Source organism: Gorilla gorilla, chromosome 13 (genome assembly GCF_029281585.2).
Source record: "Gorilla gorilla gorilla isolate KB3781 chromosome 13, NHGRI_mGorGor1-v2.1_pri, whole genome shotgun sequence".
NCBI classification, from domain to species: domain Eukaryota; kingdom Metazoa; phylum Chordata; class Mammalia; order Primates; family Hominidae; genus Gorilla; species Gorilla gorilla.
Genome location: NC_073237.2, coordinates 65,374,999 through 65,394,879, shown reverse-complemented (window position 1 = coordinate 65,394,879; position 19,881 = coordinate 65,374,999). Strand labels below are relative to the sequence as shown.

The 19,881-nt window shown below is 43.8% G+C and overlaps 1 protein-coding gene across 2 annotated transcripts in view; it reads right to left on the bottom strand.

The window, feature by feature from the left end:
* The window catches only part of TJP2 (tight junction protein 2), a 134,183-nt gene that overhangs the window by 87,240 nt on the left and 27,062 nt on the right, over positions 1 to 19,881 (bottom strand). For both annotated transcript variants that reach the window (XM_019033800.4, XM_063696443.1), the window contains exon 2: positions 15,554 to 15,674. The gene's annotated coding sequence lies outside the window, so the exon portion shown is untranslated. The remainder of the gene's footprint in view (positions 1 to 15,553; positions 15,675 to 19,881) is intronic.

The window sequence follows — 19,881 nt, the reverse complement described above, 5'->3', positions numbered from 1 at the left end:
ACTACCTGTCTTCAGGATTGTTCCCACATCTTGATATTATGTAGAAAGAACAAAGCTGCTCTAAGTTGCCACTTTTCAATTATTTTAGGTTGGTGCAACAGTAATTGCGGTTTTTGTCATTAAACCCAACATGTTGGCTTCTACGTTTCTAGTATCTCGAAGAACAGAACAAATTTTCATGCAGACATTCTTCTTCTTCTTCTTCTTTTTTTTTTTTTTTTTTTTTTTGACAGACTCTCGCTCTCTTGCCCAGGCTGGAGTGCAGTGGTGCAATCTTGGCTCACCATAACCTCTGCCTCCCAGGTCGAAGCAATTCTCGTGCCTTAGCCTCCCAAGTAGCTGGGATTACAGGCATGTGCCACCATGCCCGGCTAATTTTTGTATTTTTAGTAGAGGTGGAGTTTCACCACATTGGCCAAGCTGGTCTTGAACTCCTAGCCTCAATTGATCTGCCTGCTTCAGCCTCCTGGCCTCCCAAAGTGCTGGGATTACAGACGTGAGCCACCACACCAGGCCAGGTAGACATTCTTCTATTTATTAAAGCAAGTAACTTAAGGTGTAAGGCTATTTACATTGTTCCATAGTTACTAAAAACTATTTTCATTTTTGTTAATTTTTTAGACCACTGAGTTTTGCAAGAATAAGGTGCTCATTATAAAGCATCTGAGGAGTTCAGAAGAGCACCAAGAAATTTAAAAACTAAAGTCCTAATACCTGTCTTCGACATTAGGTGAACATTCCAGACATATATACAGACAGAAGACCACATGGATGACTATCAAGAAACGAAAAATGTTTACAAAAATGAGATCCTACTACAGTATTATTTTTATTTATTTATTTTTATTTTTATTTTTTTGAGACAGTCTTGCTGTTGCCCAGGCTGGGGTGCAGTGGCATGATCTAGGCTCACTGCAACCTCCGCCTCCTGAGTTCAAGCAATTATCCTGCCTCAGCCTCCCAAACTGGGATTACAAACATGTGCCACCACGCCCAGCTAATTTTTCTGGGGTTTTTTTTTCGTAGAGACGGGGTTTCACCATGTTGGCCAGGCTGGTTTTGAACTCCTGACCTCAAGTGATTCTCCCGTCTTGGCCTCCCAAAGTGCTAGGATTATGGGCGTGAGCCACTGCACCCAGCCTATTTTATTTATTTTTCAGAAGAAGTCTCACTCTGGCCCAGGCTGGAGTGCAGTGACACAATCATAGCTCACAGCAACCTCCAACTCCTGGGCTCAAGCAGTCCTTCCACCTCAGCCTCCCAAGTAGCTGGGACTACAGGCCCATGCCACCAGGCCTGGCTAATTTTTTAAAAAATATATTTTTAAGGCTGGGCACGGTGGCTCACGCCTGTAATCCCAGCACTTTGGGAGGCAGATCACTTGAGGCCAGGAATTCAAGACCAATACAAAACTTAGCCAGGAATGGTGGCGCATGCCTGTAATCCCAGCTACTCAGAAAAAAAAATTATTTTTAGTAGAGATGAGTTCTTGCTATGTTGCACAGGCTGGCCTCAAACTCCTGGCTTCTAGCTATCCTCCTACCTTGGTCTCCCAAAGTGCTGTGATTACAGGCATGAGCCACGGTGCCTGGCCCTGTGTTGTTTTAATTAAAAACAGTAAATAAGGTTAGGCAGATGGCTCACGCCTGTAATCCCAGCACTTTGGGAGGCCAAGATGGGAGGATTGTTTGAGCCCAGGAGTTCAAGACCAGCCTTGGGCAACATAGCAAGACCTGATCTCTACAAAAAACAGCTAGGCCTGGTGGTGCACAGCTGTAGTCCCAGCTACTTGGGAGGCTGAAGCAAGAGGATGGCTTGAGCCTGGAAAGCAGAGGCTGCCTAGCCGAGATCGTACCACTGCACTCCAGCCTGGGTGCCAGAGCAAGACCCTGCCTCAAAAAAAATAAAAAAGAATTAGCTGTGCAATTCAGAGTCAGCTATGGCCTGAACGGATTAAGAAGCTGGGGTGCCCTAGACTGGTGTTTGGGGAGAGTCCTGGGTTGGAAGGAGATGACTGTAGTCTAGGCTGACCACATGCAGACTCCTAGGTGACTTATAGGGCTCATCTGGGTGTGCTCAGGCTGGTGGGCAGAGGCCACGGTGGTGCTCCGCCTGGGGCTGAGGCAGAGCGTAACCCTGATCCACTCCTGGAAAGCCAAGAAGCATCCTATGGCACACGTTCTAGTTTAGACATACCTGCTGGGGAGCGTGCTTTGCAACATGGAGGAGGGAGCACTTCTTCCTGGCAGGACACCCTGGGTCCTCAGAGGCACTCCAAGGTGCTCCAAAGTATGACAGCTTTTACTATTTTACTGCTGTTTACACTGCAGAATATATGAAAGCCACACTCTCTTTTCGGGGATAGAGACCCCTTGTTAGCCCTCCACTGAGAAACAAACAAACAGAAGCAGAAACTCTGATAAACAATGATTGACTAAATGCATATTCTGTGCCAAGAGCTTTTCATATACTATACTAAGTCATTCAATGTAGTGACTATATAGTCAATATTCTTGCCCCTGCTTTATACGTGAAGGAACTATGCTTCAGAGAAAGCAGCTTGCCCATGGTCGTCCTCAAGCAGATGGAATCCAAACCCACCGGGCATGGTGGCCACACCTGTAATCACAGCACTTTGGGAGACCAAGGTGAGAGGATCACATGAGCCCAGGAGTTCAAGACCAGCCTAGGCAACATAGGAAGACCCTGTCTCTACAAAAAATAAAAATAATAAAAGTAAATGAGCCAGCGTGATGGCACACACCTGAAGTCCCAGCTACTCCGGAGGCTGAGACAGAAGGATCACTTGAGTCCAAGAGGTTGAGGCTGCAGTAGCCATGATTGTGCCACTGCCCTCCAGCCTCAGTGACAGACTGAGACCCTGTCTCAAAAAAAGAAAGAATCCAGCCAGGCGCCGTGGCTCAAGCCTGTAATCCCAGCACTTTGGGAGGCCAAGGCAGGCGGATCACTTGAGGCCAAGAGTTCAAGACCAGCCTGGCCAATGTGGTGACACCCCGTCTCTACTAAAAATATAAAAATTAGCCAGGCGTAATGATGGGCGCCTGTAATCCCAGCTACTCGGGAGGCTGAGGCAGGAGAATCGCTTGAACCTGGGAGGCGGAGTTTGCAGTGAGCCGAGATCGCACCACTACACTCCAGCCTGAGCAACAGAGCAAGACTCCATCTCAAAAAAAAGAAAAAAAAATCCAAGTCCAGGTCTGTCAGATTCAAAGCCCATTCACTTCCCGGCTTTCCGGCCCCTCTATTCTTTGCCTCTACCCAGTAAAACAATTGCATGGGGTGGGAGGAGAGGTGTGGCTGTTATTGTTGCTTTCCTTTTAGCTTCTTTTAACAGAATGCAAGACGATTTTTGCTCTCACAGCAACTAAAGTGAGTTTTATCCAAGCAATGCTGGGGAATCAAGTTTGTGAAACTCTTCCTATGAAATATTAAAAAGGTCAATGCCACAAATGCGATTTGACTCCCTCCAACGAGAGAATCCTTGATTCAAATGCCGTTCTATTGTCTGAGTTTCAGAGCTCCCTTCACCCCCAAAATACTTTAAGAAAAACACTTCAGTAAACAAAAATTTTCACTAAATAAAAAGGCCCTCCTCTCAGGGGCTCTAAGAGGGAATATAAGGTGAGCAAGGCCCAGGGGACTGTCCAGTACTCTGGGGAAACCAGAGGGCCCTCTGCATTCCTGAATTGCTTTAAAAAACTTATCACCAGAATCGGCTAGCTCTAAGAATTCAGGATCCTCGATCAACACAGATTAAAGTTGAAGAGTATCTTAGATTCACAAAGAATTTTCGGATCTGAAAGTGGCCTTAGAAAAAACCTGCAAGCAAATAGCTTTCCAGGGTAGCCATGCAAATTTGCATGGGCGTCTTTAAACAAAGGAAACTGGCCTGGAAAAGGCACCCCCAGGAGATGTTCAGTAAAAATTGAAAACGTGGCTCATAAAATTTATGGTTCTATAAGACAGTGTCCTAAATTTCTCTGATGATAGGAATCACCAGAGGCACTTGTTAAAACCAGCGTCCTAGGTCCCTTGCTAGAGATTCCAATTCAGTGGGTCTGAGAAGGGCGTTGGGATCTGACAGCGTTCACATGCCCCCCCCAGGTGATTCTCATCATGGGAGAGGTTTAGGAAATTCTGCTAAAGGGACATCATTACAATTCTCTGACACAAGACAGAAAGATTACAATTTTGAAGTCAGGTAAAACATTCTGAAGTTTAAAAAAATAATTATTTGCAGCTGGGCATGGCAGCTCACGCACGCCTGTAATCCCAGCACTTTGGGAGGGCTGAGGTGGATGGATGGCTTGAGCTCAGGGATTTGAGTTCAGTCTGGGCAACATGGTGAAACCCCATCTCAATTTTTTTTTTTGGAGACAGGGTCTCTCACTCTTTTGCCCAGGCTGGAGTGCACTGATACAATCTCAGGTCACTGCAACCTCTGCCTCCCAGGCTTAAGTGATCCTCCCACCTCAGCCTCTCAAGTAACTGGGAACACAGGCGTGCACTACCATGCCCAGCTAATTTTTGTATTTTGGGTAGAGATGGGGTTTCGCTATGTTACCCAGGCTGGTCTTGAATTCCTGAACTGAGGCAATCCACCTGCCTTGGCCTCCCAAAGTGCAGGGATTACAGGCCTGAGCCACCGCACTCAGCTAAAAATGTTTTAAAATAAAGATACTTTTTAAAAAATAATTATTTGCAAAATGCTGTGTACGTTTTTCAGAAGAAAAGGGTCTGGTCTTACAATTCTTTTTATGTTATTTACATATGTTTGTACAAACACACATTTGGATTTCAGTTTTTAATGTAAGTGATAATTGTTTATTCACTCAAACTATACAGTAAGTAGATCACCAAAAAGTGGTAAAGTACAACTAAAATGTCACCATCCAGAGCCAACTACTGAGCACCTTTCCAGGTATCTCTCTGCACAGACAAGTAGGTACATATTGTACACAACTTAGACACCTGGGGTATACACTTGGGATACACCAAATTTGCTCTTTTGCAACCTATTTCTACATAAGAATAGAGTTTGACTATTTGTTTCATGAACTAGATCTATATCATCATTTTTTCTAACTGCATAATATTCCATTTGTATGAATATACCATAATTGGCTGAATAAATACTTTCATTTAAAGTTCTCCTTCAAACTAGTATAGAGGACAATTTAAAAATCAGATGAATGAAACTCCTGATTCATTTAGCATAGATAATGAGGAAATAAGTAGCTTGTAGGACTCACGCAGAATTCATAAGATGTGTTAAGTGTAAACAGTAAGTTGTAAGACATGTAAGATAATAACCTGTAAGATATGTTAAACAGAATAGAATATTCCTGTGTTAAATATAGATTAAAAGAATGAAACAAATGAGAGTTTTACTTATACATACAAAGAAATGGAAGAATGAAATAAATTTTAAATCTTACAATATTTACTTAATAGTAAATTTAATATTTAACTTATAATTGTATTTTATATATAATATATAATACAAAATTATATACTTTATGTATATTTATATATAATATATAAAGGCATATATATTCATATATAAAAATTATATTATATAATACAATTTTATAAAAATATAATTTGTATAATTATATGCTGTTATTTATTTATTTATTTGAGATGGAGTTTTTGCTCTTGTCACCCAGACTGGAGTGCCATGGCATGATCTTGGTTCACTGCAACCTCTGCCTCCTGAGTTCAGGCAATTCTGCCTCACCCTCCCAAGTAACTGGAATTACAGGCATGCACCACCACGCCGGCTAATTTTGTATTTTTTAGTACAGACAGGGTTCCACCATGTTGGCCAGGCTGGTCTCAAATTCCTGACCTCAGGTGATCCACCCACCTCGGCCTTCCAAAGTGCTAGGATTACAGGCGTGAGCCACCACACCCGGTCAATTATATATTGTTTATATAATATATAATTATATATAAAGTATTTTTCTAGATTATGATTTACATTGTTAATAATAGACACTTCATAAATATTAATAATATATAATAGTGCTCAGCTCATGTTACCCCAAGATTGACAGCTATGTCATTCCTAAATTGATCACCCATAGGTGACATCCATCATGTTCAGTTCTGGCCCCACATATACTCTGCCCCAAAATGTAGATAAAACACAGATCAGGCCGGGCGCAGTGGCTCATGCCTGTAATCCCAGCACTTTGGGAGGCTGAAGCGGATGGATCACGAAGTCAGGAATTCGAGACCTGCCTAGCCAAGATGGTGAAACCCCATCTCTACTAAAAATAGAAAAATTAGCTGGGTGTGGTGGCGCATGCCTGTAGCCCCAGCTACTTGGGAGGCTGAGGCAGGAGAATGGCTTGAACCCAGGAGGCGGAGGTTGCGGTGAGCCAAGATCATGCCATTGCACTCTAGCCTGGGCAACAAGAGCGAAACTCCATCTTAAACACACACACACACACACACACACACACACACACACACACACACACACACACACACACACATCACTGATGACCTACAGCTATTGGCCAGGCATACTACCTTGCATCCCTCCGACACAGCACGCATGTGCTGACTTCAGATACTTCCCATCCGTTGAAGCCCCTTGTTCAACCTTAACTTTGGTTTTTGTGACCACACCATCAGCAGGGAAAGCTGACACTGCAAACATAGGGTTCCAGAAGTGTGGATCTCTTACCCCATTTGTATCCTCACCTACCTGTTAGTCTCCATCTGATATGGTTTGGCTGTGTCCCCACCCAAATCTCATCTTGAATTTCCACAAGGTATGGGAGGGACCCAGTAGGAGGTAATTGAATCAAGGGGGCAAGTCTCTCCCATCCTGTTCTCATGATAGTGAATAAGTCTCACAAGATCTGATGGTTTTGAAAAAGGGAGTTTCCCGGCACAAGCTGTCTTCTCTTGTCTGCCGCCATGTGAGACGTGCTTTTTACCTTCTGCCATGATTGTGAGGCCTCCCCAGCCATGTGGAACTGTGAGTCCAATTAAACCTCTTTCTTTTGTAAATTGCCCAGCCTTGGGTATGTCTTTATCAGCAGCATGAAAATAGACTAATACACCATCTTTTTCCCCTTGCTTCTCACTATGTTTTCAAGTTGAGTGAATCGTGTGATTTTAACACCTGGTTTTGGTCTCTGAGCTTTTCTGTCCCATGCTCTCTGGGAGAGCTTGCTGGTAGGCCAGGACTACATCCAGCTAAACTTTTCCACATTCCTAGAGTAGTGAAGGAAAGCAAGCAAGGTGGGGAGTCATAATGAACAAAATCAGGTTTGTAGAAGGTACATCAAATTCTTTGCTAATCTAGGATCTGAAGGCCAGGTTAAACACAAGAGTGAAATCTTTCATTTAATTTCAGGAATGTAGGGAGCTTTCAGCTTTTCCTACCTCCAAAGTCATAAGCTAAGTTTTTGTTTGTTTCTGTTTTTTTTTTTTGTTTTTGTTTTTTGCTGAGCTGTGTCACTGAGACATGATCTAAGTTTTTAAACAAGTCAATCCAGGTTTATTTCCAAAAGATTCAGAAGTCCTTCAGATTTACATTGTAAACACTAAATCACATAAGCAGAGTGTTTTTCTATTATTTTTTCCAGAGCCAATCCTAGCTATTCTTCCCAATGACACTTTATTTTTTACATATCTTCTCCCTTCTTGATCGAGTTCTGCCTTTGCTTGAATCATCCTTCAGTTGCTAAAGTATTTTGATTTCTTGTTCTAAGTCTTGGGAAAGCATCCCTCTTTATTGCTATATATATATATATACACACTCTAGGAAAAAAAACACACACACACACACACACATATATATATATATATATTTCTTTTTTTTTTTTTTTGAGACAGAGTCTCCCTCTGTTGCCCAAGCTGGAGTGCAGTGGCACGATCTTAGCTCACTGCAACCTCTGCCACCCGGGTTCAAGTGATTCTCCTGCCTCAGCCTCCCGAGTAGCTGGGACTACAGGCGCGTTCCACCACCTGGCTAATTTTTTGCATTTTTGGTAGAGACGGGGTTTCACCGTGTTAGCCAGGATGGTCTCGATCTCCTGACCTCTTGATATGCCCACCTTGGCCTCCCAAAGTGCTGGGATTACAGGCGTGAGCCACTGCACCCAGCCAACTATTACCATATTCTGCTGAGCTACAGCTATCAGAAGAGACAAATGCAACTTTAACAATTTACAAAGCCTCTTTCAAAGCGTATGGACAGAGTTAATTATTTTAAGTAACCAGTCTTAAGATGTGAAGTAAAAGTAATTTTATATATGCATAAATGTTTGATTACTTGTATATCAATATTATATTTCAAATATCAATATCAAACAGCAATAATTATAATAAAAATTGTATATATTTTTTCAAACATCACTATTTTATTTTTTTGGAGACAGGGTCTCACTTTGTCACCCAGACTGGAGTACAGTGGCGTAATCTTGGCTCATTGCAGTCTGGACCTCCTGGTCGCAAGTGATCTTATCTTCCTGCCTCAGCACCCCCAAGTAGCTGGGATTACAGGCGCCCGCCACCACACCCAGCTATTTTTTTTTTTCTTTTTTGTATTTTTTATAGAGACAGAGTTTCACCATGTTGCCCAGGTTGGTCTCGAACTCCTGAGCTCAAGCAATCTGCCCACCTCAGCCTCCCAAAGTGCTGGGATTACAGGTGTAAACCACCGTGCCCAGCATATTTTTTTCAAATATCAAATAATTTTGATGGGGGGGGGTGGTGAATCCTGCCCAAAGGGATTGCCTAATCTCACTACACAATCAGATTACCTCTAAATGAATAAAAATTTTGACTGAACTGAAAAGTTTTGTCACCAACCATTCAACTGATATGAGTGAAGAATCAAAACCGATGTGAGTGAAGAACCCCCCCATTCCAGCCAGAACTAGAAGCAAATTCTTCATCTCAATTTTATCAGATGAAATGGAAATCATAAGATAAGCTTCCAGCCTGGTGCAGTGGCTCACACCTATAATCCCAACACTTTGGGAGGCTGAAGCAGGAGGATTGCTTGAGGCCAGGGGATGGAGGCTGCAGTGAGCTATGACCATGCCACTGCACTCCAGCCTGGGGAACAGAGAAAGACCCTGTCTTGAAAATAAGAAGAAGAATAAGCTTCCTTAAACAGCAACGTTTAAGGGAAGAGCTAAGGGAAGTGCTTTTATTTAGTGCTGTGCCCAGCCCATAGGACACCTGAAACCACTTACTGGGCCTCTAAGTTTCTGGCATAGGTAGAGGAGAAAGTGTCAGAAGGGCAGGTGATAGTGAGGAAAAGGAACAAAAAGCACAGAGAAGCCTTTTAAGATTTGGCTGTGAAAAGTTAAGAGATCTAGGGCTCTGGGTCAGCTTTTTTTTTTTTTTTTTTTTTTTTTTTTTTTTGAGGCAAAGTCTTGCTCTGTCCCTCAGGCTGGAGTGCAGTGGCGCCATCTAGGCTCACTGCAACCTCCACCTCCTGGATTCAAGCGATTCTCCTGCCTCAACCTCCCGAGTAGCTGGGATAGCTGGGATTACAGGAGTGCACCACCATGCCCGGCTAATTTTTTGTTTTTGTTTTTTAGTAGAGATGGGGTTTCGCCATGTTGGTCAGGCTGGTCTGGAACTCTGACCTCAGGTGATCCACCGCCTCAGCCTCCCAAAGTGCTGGGATTACAGGAGTGAATCACCGCACCCGGCCAGCCACTGTGCCTGCCTCTGGGTCAGCTTTTAATTCTTAGGTTCTGAATTCTTTTAAACATGCAGGAGTGTAATTAAATTATGCTTCAGAACCTAGCTTGAGTATTACTCATCTACATGCTATGCTTAAGATGTCCAGACATCGCAGATTTCCAAGGATAGGCCAAATGACCAGCACTCTGTCTTGTTGGTTCTTGAGTAAAAAAGCACACACTCTGATTTCTGTTTGGAAAATATGTTTAGCTTTAAGTCATTAGAAAGTAAGAAAGAATAAGGACCAGGCGTGGTGGCTGACGCCTGTAATCCTAGCACTTTGGGAGGTCAAGGCAGATGGATCACTTGAGGTCAGGAGTTAGAGCCTGGCCAAAATGGGAAACCCGTCTCCACTAAAAATACAAAAATTAGCTAGGCATGGTGGCGTGTGCCTCTAATCCCAGCTACTCAAGAGGCTGAGGCAGGAGAATCGCTTGAACCCGGGAGGTGGAGGTTGCAATGAGCCAAGATCATGCTACTGTAATCCAGCCTGGGCGACAGAGTGAGACTCTGTCTCAAAAAAAAAAAACCAACTCTGCAGACACCTTGAGTTCAGACTTCTAGCCTCTAGAACCATGAGACAATAATTTATGTTAATTTCTGTTTAAGCCACGCAGTTTATGGTGCTTTGTTACTGTGGCTTCGGCAAACTACTACAAATGGGGATTAGAGTTGGACCTCCACCTCATGGGATGGGTATGAGAAATAAGACAATGGAAGTAACATGTTTGAGTAACATGTTTAGCACAGCACCAACTACACAGTAAGCACCCACATTTCATCATTATCATTATACAGTTGCATCTTTATTTCATATCTATAAACCAAAAATAAAATTTGAAGGGCCCCTGCAACCATCTGAATGGACTTCCTCCTTGGCCGGGGAGCCCTAAAATTTAACCTGAAAGACTGGTTCAGGCCATGAAGGGAAGTGGGGGTTGGACATGCCCCATCATACCCCTCCAATATTAACATCAACACTGACCTTAAGTCTGATAAGAAATGTTTACAGTTTATTCTCTAAAGCCTGTTACTTGGAGGCTTTAGAATAGCAGTACTTATGACCTGGCAGCCCCTAGGTACCCCTAGAGTAGAGTACCTATGACCTGGCAGCCCCTCTACCCCTTTTGAGTTGTCCTGCTCTGCCAGATGGAACCAATGTAGTAAATCTTACATGTATTGATTGATGTATTATGTCTCCCTAAAATGTATAAAAGCAAGCTGTACTCTGACCACCCTGGGCACATGTCATTAGGACCTCCTGAGCCTGTGTTATGGGCATGTCCTGTAACCTTGGCAAAATAAACTTTCTAAATTTTTCTTTTTTTTTTGGGACAGAGTCTCGCTCTGTTGCGCAGGCTGGAGTGCAGTAGCAATCTCGGCTCACCGCAACCTCTGCCTCCCAGGTTCAAGCAGTTCTGGTGCCTCAGCTACCCAAGAAGCTGGGATTACAGGTGCACACCACATACCCAGCTAATTTTTGTATTTTTAGTAGAGATGGTGTTTCACCATGTTGGCCAGGCTGGTCTCAAACTCCTGGCCTCAAGCGATCTGCCAGCCTCGGCTTCCCAAAGTGCTAGGATTACAGGCGTGAGCCACCCTGCCTGGCCAAACTCTCTAAGTTGATTGAGACTTGTCTCTGATACTTTCTGGTTTACATATAGGAGTCACAATGGAATTCTCAGAACAAACACAAACCTTTTCTTCTCACCTAGTGCAGCATCTCCAGACTCTTTAATGTACAGGCTCTGCTCCGAGTTTCTCTTCCCCCATAAGCGCACGTAGCCAATAACTTTTTAGCCTCAGGTTTCCTTTCAAATATCACCTGCCCCAGGAATCCTCCCCCTACTTAGTCACTGCTTCAGGCCTTCTGCCACATCCTCTTAAGGGGGTGAGGGCAGTACTTTACACATAGCAATGCAATTTACTGATTCCAAATTAGGCTCCAAAGTCTACCAGGGACAAGCTTAATATTCCTCTACATTTCCCTCAGCAGCACAGTGCGAGATGCTCATTAAATATTTGAGGACAGAATCCCTTCCCCACAGATAGAGAAACTGGCCACACACACCATCTGTAAACAAGCCCATGCTCTAAACCGGCCATTACAAGTACTCTCCAGGTTAGTGGTTGTCAAAGTAGTGGAAACCAGACATGCAAATTCCTGGGACTTACCCCAGACTGCCTGAAGTAGAAACCCTGGGGGTGGGGCCCAGGAATCCGTGTTTTAACACGCCTTCCAGGCGATACCGATGTGCCACTGCTCTGGGTCTGTCCATCCCAGTATGGAAGTTTGGCTGCTGGAGTGATTTCCCTGAGAATTCCTGTAAACCGAGGAGCCCCTAGGGAAGAGGGAAAGAAGCTATAGAGGGGCTCCCAGGTGCACAGAAGTAAAAGTTTCGAGCTTTCACCTTCAACTCACTTTTCTTTTGTTTTCTTTTCCTTTTTTTTTTTTTTTTTTTTTTTTGGAAATGGAGTTTCACTCTTTTGCCCTTTCACCCAGGCTGGAGTGAAGTGGCACGATCTCGGCTCACTGCAATCTCTGGCCCACCAGGTTCAAGCGATTCTCCTGCCTCAGCCTCCTGAGTAGCTGGTATTGTAGGTGCCCAGCACCACACCAGGCTAATTTTTGTATTTTTAGTAGAGACGAGGTTTCACCATGTTGGCCAGGCTGGTCTGGAACTCCTGACCTCAGGTGATCCACCCACATCGGCCTCCCAAAGTGCTAGGATTACAGGCATGAGCCACTGACCCCAGCCTCAACTCACTTTTCTAAGCCTATATGATGGGGTGAGTCAGTGATAACTTTAAGGAATCTAAATTGCCTAACAATGAGATTTCGTATCTAGAAAATGAAGCTCTTCACCAGACTATTAGCATCTTTTTTTAATTTTTATTTATTAATTTTTTTTATAAAATTATAAAATTGAAAAAGAGACAGGGTCTCCTTATGTTGCCCAGGTTGGTCTTGAACTCCTGGGCTCAAGGGCGCCTCCTGCCTCGGCCTCTGAAAGTGCTATGATTATAGGTGCGAACCACCATGCCTGGCCTTCTTTTTTTTTTTTTAATGGAGACAGGGTCTGGCTATGTCGCCCAGGTGCTCTTGAACTCCTGGGCTTAAGCGATCCTCCCGCCTCAGCCTCCCAAAGCCTTAGCATTATTTCTGAAGGCAAAGATGATTCTGCCAAGTCAGAAAGGTGATAATCAAAGCCCCTTAAAGTAGCAAAAATCCAGCCTCAGGCAAACAGTGCTCATCAGAGGAGAGACTCCAGAATGGCAGAGGAGGGCAGAATGAGTAGAGGCTGATGATTAGAAACCTCAGGTCCAGAGCAGCTTGGCAGACACCTGCTCCACCCACACCGGACACTGCCAATCGATCACAACATTCTTGCTCAACAAACTTGAGCGGCACTTGCAAATCCTTAACTCCAGGCAGCCACCTAGCAATTGATCCAAACTGGCCTTAGAGAGAAACCTTTTTACTCATCTGAGTTAAGGAGTTAAGTCTTCAAGCTCTGTAGAATTAGTATAGAAATAGAAATCTCACTGAACTTGGAAGTCAGGGGCTGTGCAACCACAAAGGAATCATTTAAAATCTTTGAATCTCAAGTTCTTTATTTACAAATGGGAGCTAGTTAATACTTTCCTCTTAGGGTTGTTGTGAGGAGGAACCATATGGGTGAAAGCACCTTGCCCCTTGCTTGGCACATAAAAGGCCCTTAATGAGTGTTTGCTGGATCTGAAACTAGGGCGACGTGAGATGCCTGGGAAAAAAATCCTCCTCACTCAAGCTCACCCAATGCTGATTCGTCCCAGAAAGCCAAGCTTAAGTGTTTACACATGAAAGAACTCTGGAGTAAGGCACTGACTTAGGCAATCAAATTGATGTTGGAAAGGCATGTGGTTCATAGTGCAGGTACAGGGAACCAGAACAAGGGAGGTATTTATCAGGAGGGGCTGGCTAGAGTCAGAAAGAGCCTTTCCTCCAACAGACAATGCTAGCTCCAATCTCTCTTTGCCATACTCTATAGTACCCCTCCAATTTATTTGAATAATCAACAGATCCTATCTAGAAATCTAAAGATTTTAGGAGAACAATTTTTTTCTTTTTTGAGACAGTTTCTCTCTATCGCAAGGCTGGAATGCAGTGGCACGATCTCAGCTCACTGTAACCTCCACCTCCTGGGTTCAAGTGATTCTCGCGCCTCAGCCTCCCGAGTAGCTGGGATTACTGGCAGGCACCACCACGCCTGGCTAATATTTTGTATTTTTTGCAGAGATGGGGTTTCGCCATGTTGCCCGGGCTGGTCTCAAACTCCTGGGCTCAAGCCATCCTTCCACATTGGCCTCCCAAATTGCTGGGATTACAGGCAGGAGCCACTGCGCCCAGACAAGGAAAACAATTTCTGGAGTCTGAGCAGGTATCTGTCTTCTCATGTTTGGGACGTTTTTTTGTTGCTGAGATAGAGTCTCACTCTGTTGCCCAGGCTGGGGTGCAGTGGTGCAATTATAGCTCACTGCAGCCTCGAATTCCTGGGCTCAAGCGATCCTCCCACCTCAGCTTCTCATGTAGCTAGGACTACAGGAGCACACCACCATGCCCAGCAAGTTATTATTATTTAGTTTTTTTTTTTTAAAATAGAGACAGGGTCTCACTATGTTGCCTAGGCTGGTTTCAAACTCTTGGCCTCAAGCGATCCTCCCACCTCTACTTCCCAAAACAGTGGGATTATAGGTATGAGCTGCCTTGCCTGGCTGGGACCTTTAAGAGCTCCAGAGAGAACATTTCAGTAAACAAAACCCACATCCAGCCCTGTTAATTCAGTGGAAAATGAGGACTTCCCCCACTTGAATGTCCTCATTTGGACAACTAGACACTGAGAAAGGCCTTAGCATGGGCCTGGTACTTGCTGGGCCCATTAACTCATTTAGTTTCATGTCAACATTCCCTTTTTACAGATGAAGGATCTGAGGCTCAGAAGCATTAAGACATGTGCCCAAGATCACACAATTAGAAGGCAGCAGGACTAGGATCTGAACGACTATCTGTTCTTCTGGAGTGTGCCATTCACACTCCACTAACTCCAGTTCACACATTTATCTGGAATCCACCCAAGTAGGGGCTGCCAACTTCAACAGACAGGAATTATAAAACAAGCACATGAAAAAAATTACAACCCCATTCCAGCTAGCCATGGCCTGGCCTATAAACAGAGGTCAAAGTGTAACAAAAAACAAATGCATCCCACATCTGTCAAAATTTAAGACCTTGTAAATCTCATTTGATTCATTCTTAAAAGTGAATCAGTAAATAGATAATACTCGCTCCTAGCTCTTTCACTAAAAGCTTGGACATAATTAATCTTTAGAAGCCAGTGTGACTGATGCCCTTTATCTTTTCATCAAAGTGCTTACCACTGTTATATAATTTTACTACCTCAATGATAATGAAAAAATATAACCTATTAAAATGACCTCCAATCCCAGACATCATCAGCACCAAATGCCAATTTAGGCATTTATTTTGAACCACAGAAGTTGTACTTATATGCCAGGAAGGTCATCCTCAATAAGCATTCACCAACCATGGCAAACTTATACCTATCAATTCAGTCCATTAATTCAGGTAAGATGTTTCTATTCTTCCGTAAATAGGACATTACCATTAAATTTTCTATGAAAATGTATATATCAGCAACATCAAAAATGGTAACTCTGACTACCTCTGGAATGTGAAAATGGTAACTCTTTGAACAAATTTTGGGGGAGACCAGTAACTAGGCTGATGAGAGATTAAATAAGCAAATACCTGGCAACGTGGGCTGTGTACTGGTACAGCTCTGTGCTTCCTGGAGTACTTGCGCCTGGAGCTGCAGCTGGGGTGCCAATCCCACTCACAGGGAGATGACAGTAATGTGGTACTTCGCACCCTGGAAAAGACAGTGTTGTTAAAAATCCAACATGCTCATTCCCTGCAATGGTAAGATTTTGGGAAATGCACTGAAGTCCACATACCATACAATTTGCCCGTTTTTAGGATGGCTTTTAGTACCTTCACAGAGTTATGCAACTGTCACCACAATCCTTTTTTTTTTTTTTTTGAGACGGAGTTTTGCTCTTGTTGCCCAGGCTGGAGTGCAATGGTGTGATATTGGCTCACCGCAACCTCTGCCTGCTGGTTCAAGCAATTCTCCTGCCTCAACCTCCCAAGTAGCTGGGATTACAGGCATGCGCCACCATGCCCGGCTAATTTTGTATTTTTAGTAGAGACGGGGTTTCTCCATGTTGGTCAGGCTGGTCTCGAACTCCCGACCTCAGGTGATCCACCCACCTCGACTTCCCAAAGTGCTGGGATTACAGGCGTCAGCCACTGCGCCCGGCCCACAATCCATTTTAGAAGATCTTCATTACCCCCACAAAAAAAGCCCCATAACCATTAGCCATCATTCCCTGAGCCCCCAATTCTCTCCCTGCCTCTTGGCTCTAGGCAACCACCAATCTAATTTTTTACTCTATAGATTTATCTATTCTGGATATTTCATATGAATGGACTCATATGATATGAGGCCTTTTGTGACTGCCTTCTTTTACTTAGCATAATGTATTCAGGGTTCATTGATGTTATAGCATACATCAGCACTTCATTCCTTTTTATGGCCAAATAATATTACATTGTATGGATATACCACATTTTATTATCTGTTCTTCAGTTGGTGGAGGTTTGGGTTGTTTCTGCTCTTTGGTCATTATGAACACTTGTGTACAATTGTTTATGTGGACATATGTTTTCATTTCTCTCAGAAATAATGGAATTGCTGCCCCTGTTTTCAGTCTTCAAAAAATGGAGAAAGTGAATTGCCACCTAAACTTTGGTATCACCAGTCCACCTGAGGGTCACTCTGAGAAACAAGATCTTATAAGAATTCGCCTTTCAGGTTAAACAAATATCAGCGGGTAAGAAAATCGCTAGAACAAAATATTTTAGGCTGGGCATGGTGGCTCACGCCTGTAATCCCAGCACTTTGGGAGGCTGAGGTGGGCAGATCACCTGAGGCCAGGAGTTCGATCAAGACCAGCCTGGCCAACATGGTGAAACCCCGTCTCTACTAAAAATGTAAAAATTAGCTGGGCATGGTGGGGAGGTGCTATAATCCCAGCTACTCAGGAGGCTGAGGCAGGAGAATCGCTGGAACCCAGGAGGCAGAGGTTGCAGTGAGGTGAGATCTCGCCACTGCATTCCAGCCTGGCGACAAGAGTGAAACTCTTGTCTCAAAAAAAAAAAAAAAAAAAAAAATTTATTATAGTAAAATACACATAACATAAAATTTACCATTCCAAAGTATACTACAGAGAAAACATTTTAAACCAGAAGGGAATTTGTTTTTCATAGCATTTATAATACTGGCTTGTGTTTATGGTTTTGTTTTTTGAGACAGTCTCACTTGTCGCCTAGGCTGGAGTGCAGTGGCACAATCTCGGCTCACTGCAACCACCGCCTCCTGGGTTCAAGCAGTTTTCCTGCCTCAGCCTCTCAGGTAGCTGGGATTACAGGCACGTGCCACCACGGCCAGCTAATTTTTGTATTTTCAGTAGAAACAGGGTTTCACCACGTTGGCCAGGCTGGTGTCGAACTCCTGACCTCAAGTGATCCACCCACCTTGGCCTCCTAAAGTGCTGGGATTACAGGCATGAGCCACTGCACCTGGCCTAGGCTTGTGTTTATATTTATGGGTTGCTCACCAGCAGTAAAGATGGCAAATACTTTCTCGTTTTACCCCTAAGACCAAGAAAACCCAAGAAATACCCCTTCTGCAAATTCTTATGAAGCCTGCATGTGCCTTTCGAATACCACAAGGAGGCAAGCTCCTTTCTGGGTTGAGCTTGTGAAGGCAGCTTCACTCGGGCAGTCACAGGAAAAACTTTCAGTGGGAGGAAGAATGCAGCCTCTCACCACTTCTGGACATACTCTTCTGTTTGCTAGACAAAGTGATATTGTGGCATCTGTGCAAAACACCCTACTCCCTACACGATGAAGTAGAAAGAAAAGATGGTGTCAGTTTTATTTGTACAGGCAGGAGGCACATTTCCCTTCTCCCAGGATCAGCAGGAAATGTAGGCAAAGGCTAAAGCTATGCCATCTGGACATCCTACAAAGCAAGCAACGGGATTAAAGCCCAGCCCATACATGGTTTCTATTATTACTTCCAAAGATAAATAAATGGCTTACAAATCGAGAGGTGCTTAGTTATGCTTTTGGCTTCATATGCAAACTTTTCTACAGGTATCAGCTCCAAGGAGAGCTTATTTCTTTTATTAAAATGGCTTGCTTTTTAATTCAAGGAGTTTTCTGCATTTCTAATGCATCCTGGCTTTAACTTTCTCTATAATAATCCAGGGACTTTTTTCATGTATACAAACCCCCAATAACAATCAGTTGTTTCTAAAATACACTATTATTGAATAGGGCCTCTAAATTAAGAGAACACTTGGCAGAAAGAAATAAAATATATTCTTGGATTTCAATAGTATTGACAGATAATGTAAAATTGTCAGGTAACATGAGTTAAAGCTGAAAAACTTTACAGATTTCAAAAGGAAGATTCATAGGTGGCTGGGTATTTTAGGTTAGTATTTGGGTATCAATTATTTTTATTCTATCTTTCTCCATTGTGGCTATACTGAAACTGAGTTAGCACTGAAAAATATTTCCTGAGCACCTACCACGTGCTGGGCAATGGGCAAATATACACATGTGTAAATCATCCAATCTCTGTTTCAATGAACTTGCAACACTCAGTCAATTGTCGGTTGGTAGCCATTCGTTTTGGCCAATCATGCAACTGTACAGTTTGCAGAATAGAAGCCCAAGCACATCCCTGCTTGCAGACAGCAAGAAAAAGTATTACAGAGGGGGGCGGTGGCTCATGCCTGTAATCCCAGCACTTTGGGAAGCCGAGGCGGGTGGATCACTTGGGGTCAGGAGTTCGAGACTAGCCCGGCCAACATGGTAAAACTGCGTCTCTACTGAAAATACAAAAATTAGCTAGGCATGGTGGTATCTGTAGTCCCAGCTACTTGGGAGGTGGAGACAGGAGAATTGCTTCAACCCGGAAAGCAGAGATTACAGTGAGCCAAGATCCTGCCACTGCACTCCAGCCTCCTGGGCGACAAAGTGTGACTCTGTCTCAAAAAAAAAAAAAAAGTATTACAGAGGGGGAAGCATGAGAAGAATGAATGAATTCCTTGAAGTTTTAAATACTGGATTATAACCTGACTTCCAATTGTGGCTTTTTTTTTTTTTTTTTCTGGAGAGGGAGTCTCGTTCTGTCGCCCAGGCTGGAGTGCAGTGGCGCGATCTTGGCTCACTGCAACCTCTGCCTCCCAGGTTCAAGCAATTCTCCCTGTCTTAGCCTCCAGAGTAGCTGGGATTACAAGCGCCCGCCACCACTCCTGGCTAATTTTTGTACTTTTAGAGATGGGGTTTCACCATGTTGGTCAGGCTGGCCTCGAACTCCAGACCTCAGGTGATCTGCCCACCTCGGTCTCCCAAAGTCCTGGGATTACACACATAAGCAACTGCTCCCGGCCTCAGTTGTGTTTTAAAATGCAAAAGCAGCTGCTCCTAAAAACTATGCAGTATTACATGTATGTTGTAGCAATCAGAATACTTCTTGAAAAGAATGAATGAGACAGAGTTCTTGGAAGAAAAAAAATCAGCCTCACTAGTCAACCAGGCCAACAGAAATTTCTGGTTAAAACGTTTGTAAGACAACTTCTTTCCATAGAAGCTCAGCCAATAACCTACTCTCCTACTGCTGATATCTTTAACAGCTGCTGAGAGGGGAGGTATTGGAGCTAAAAGCCATCAGAAAGATCAGAAAGTGCAAGATTAATCAGGAGGGGTGAACTGGCCCCATGTCAAAAACAGAGCAGGTCGAAACTCCTGGGCTTATCAATGGTGAGGTCACACCTGTGAATAGCCACTGCACTCCTCCCTGGGCAACACAGCGAGACTCTCTCCCTATTTTTTTTTTAAAAAGAAAGAGGCCGGGCACGGTGGCTCACGCCTGTAATCCCAGCACCTTGGGAGGCCGAGGCGGGCAGATCACGAGGTCAAGAGATCGAGACCATCCTGGC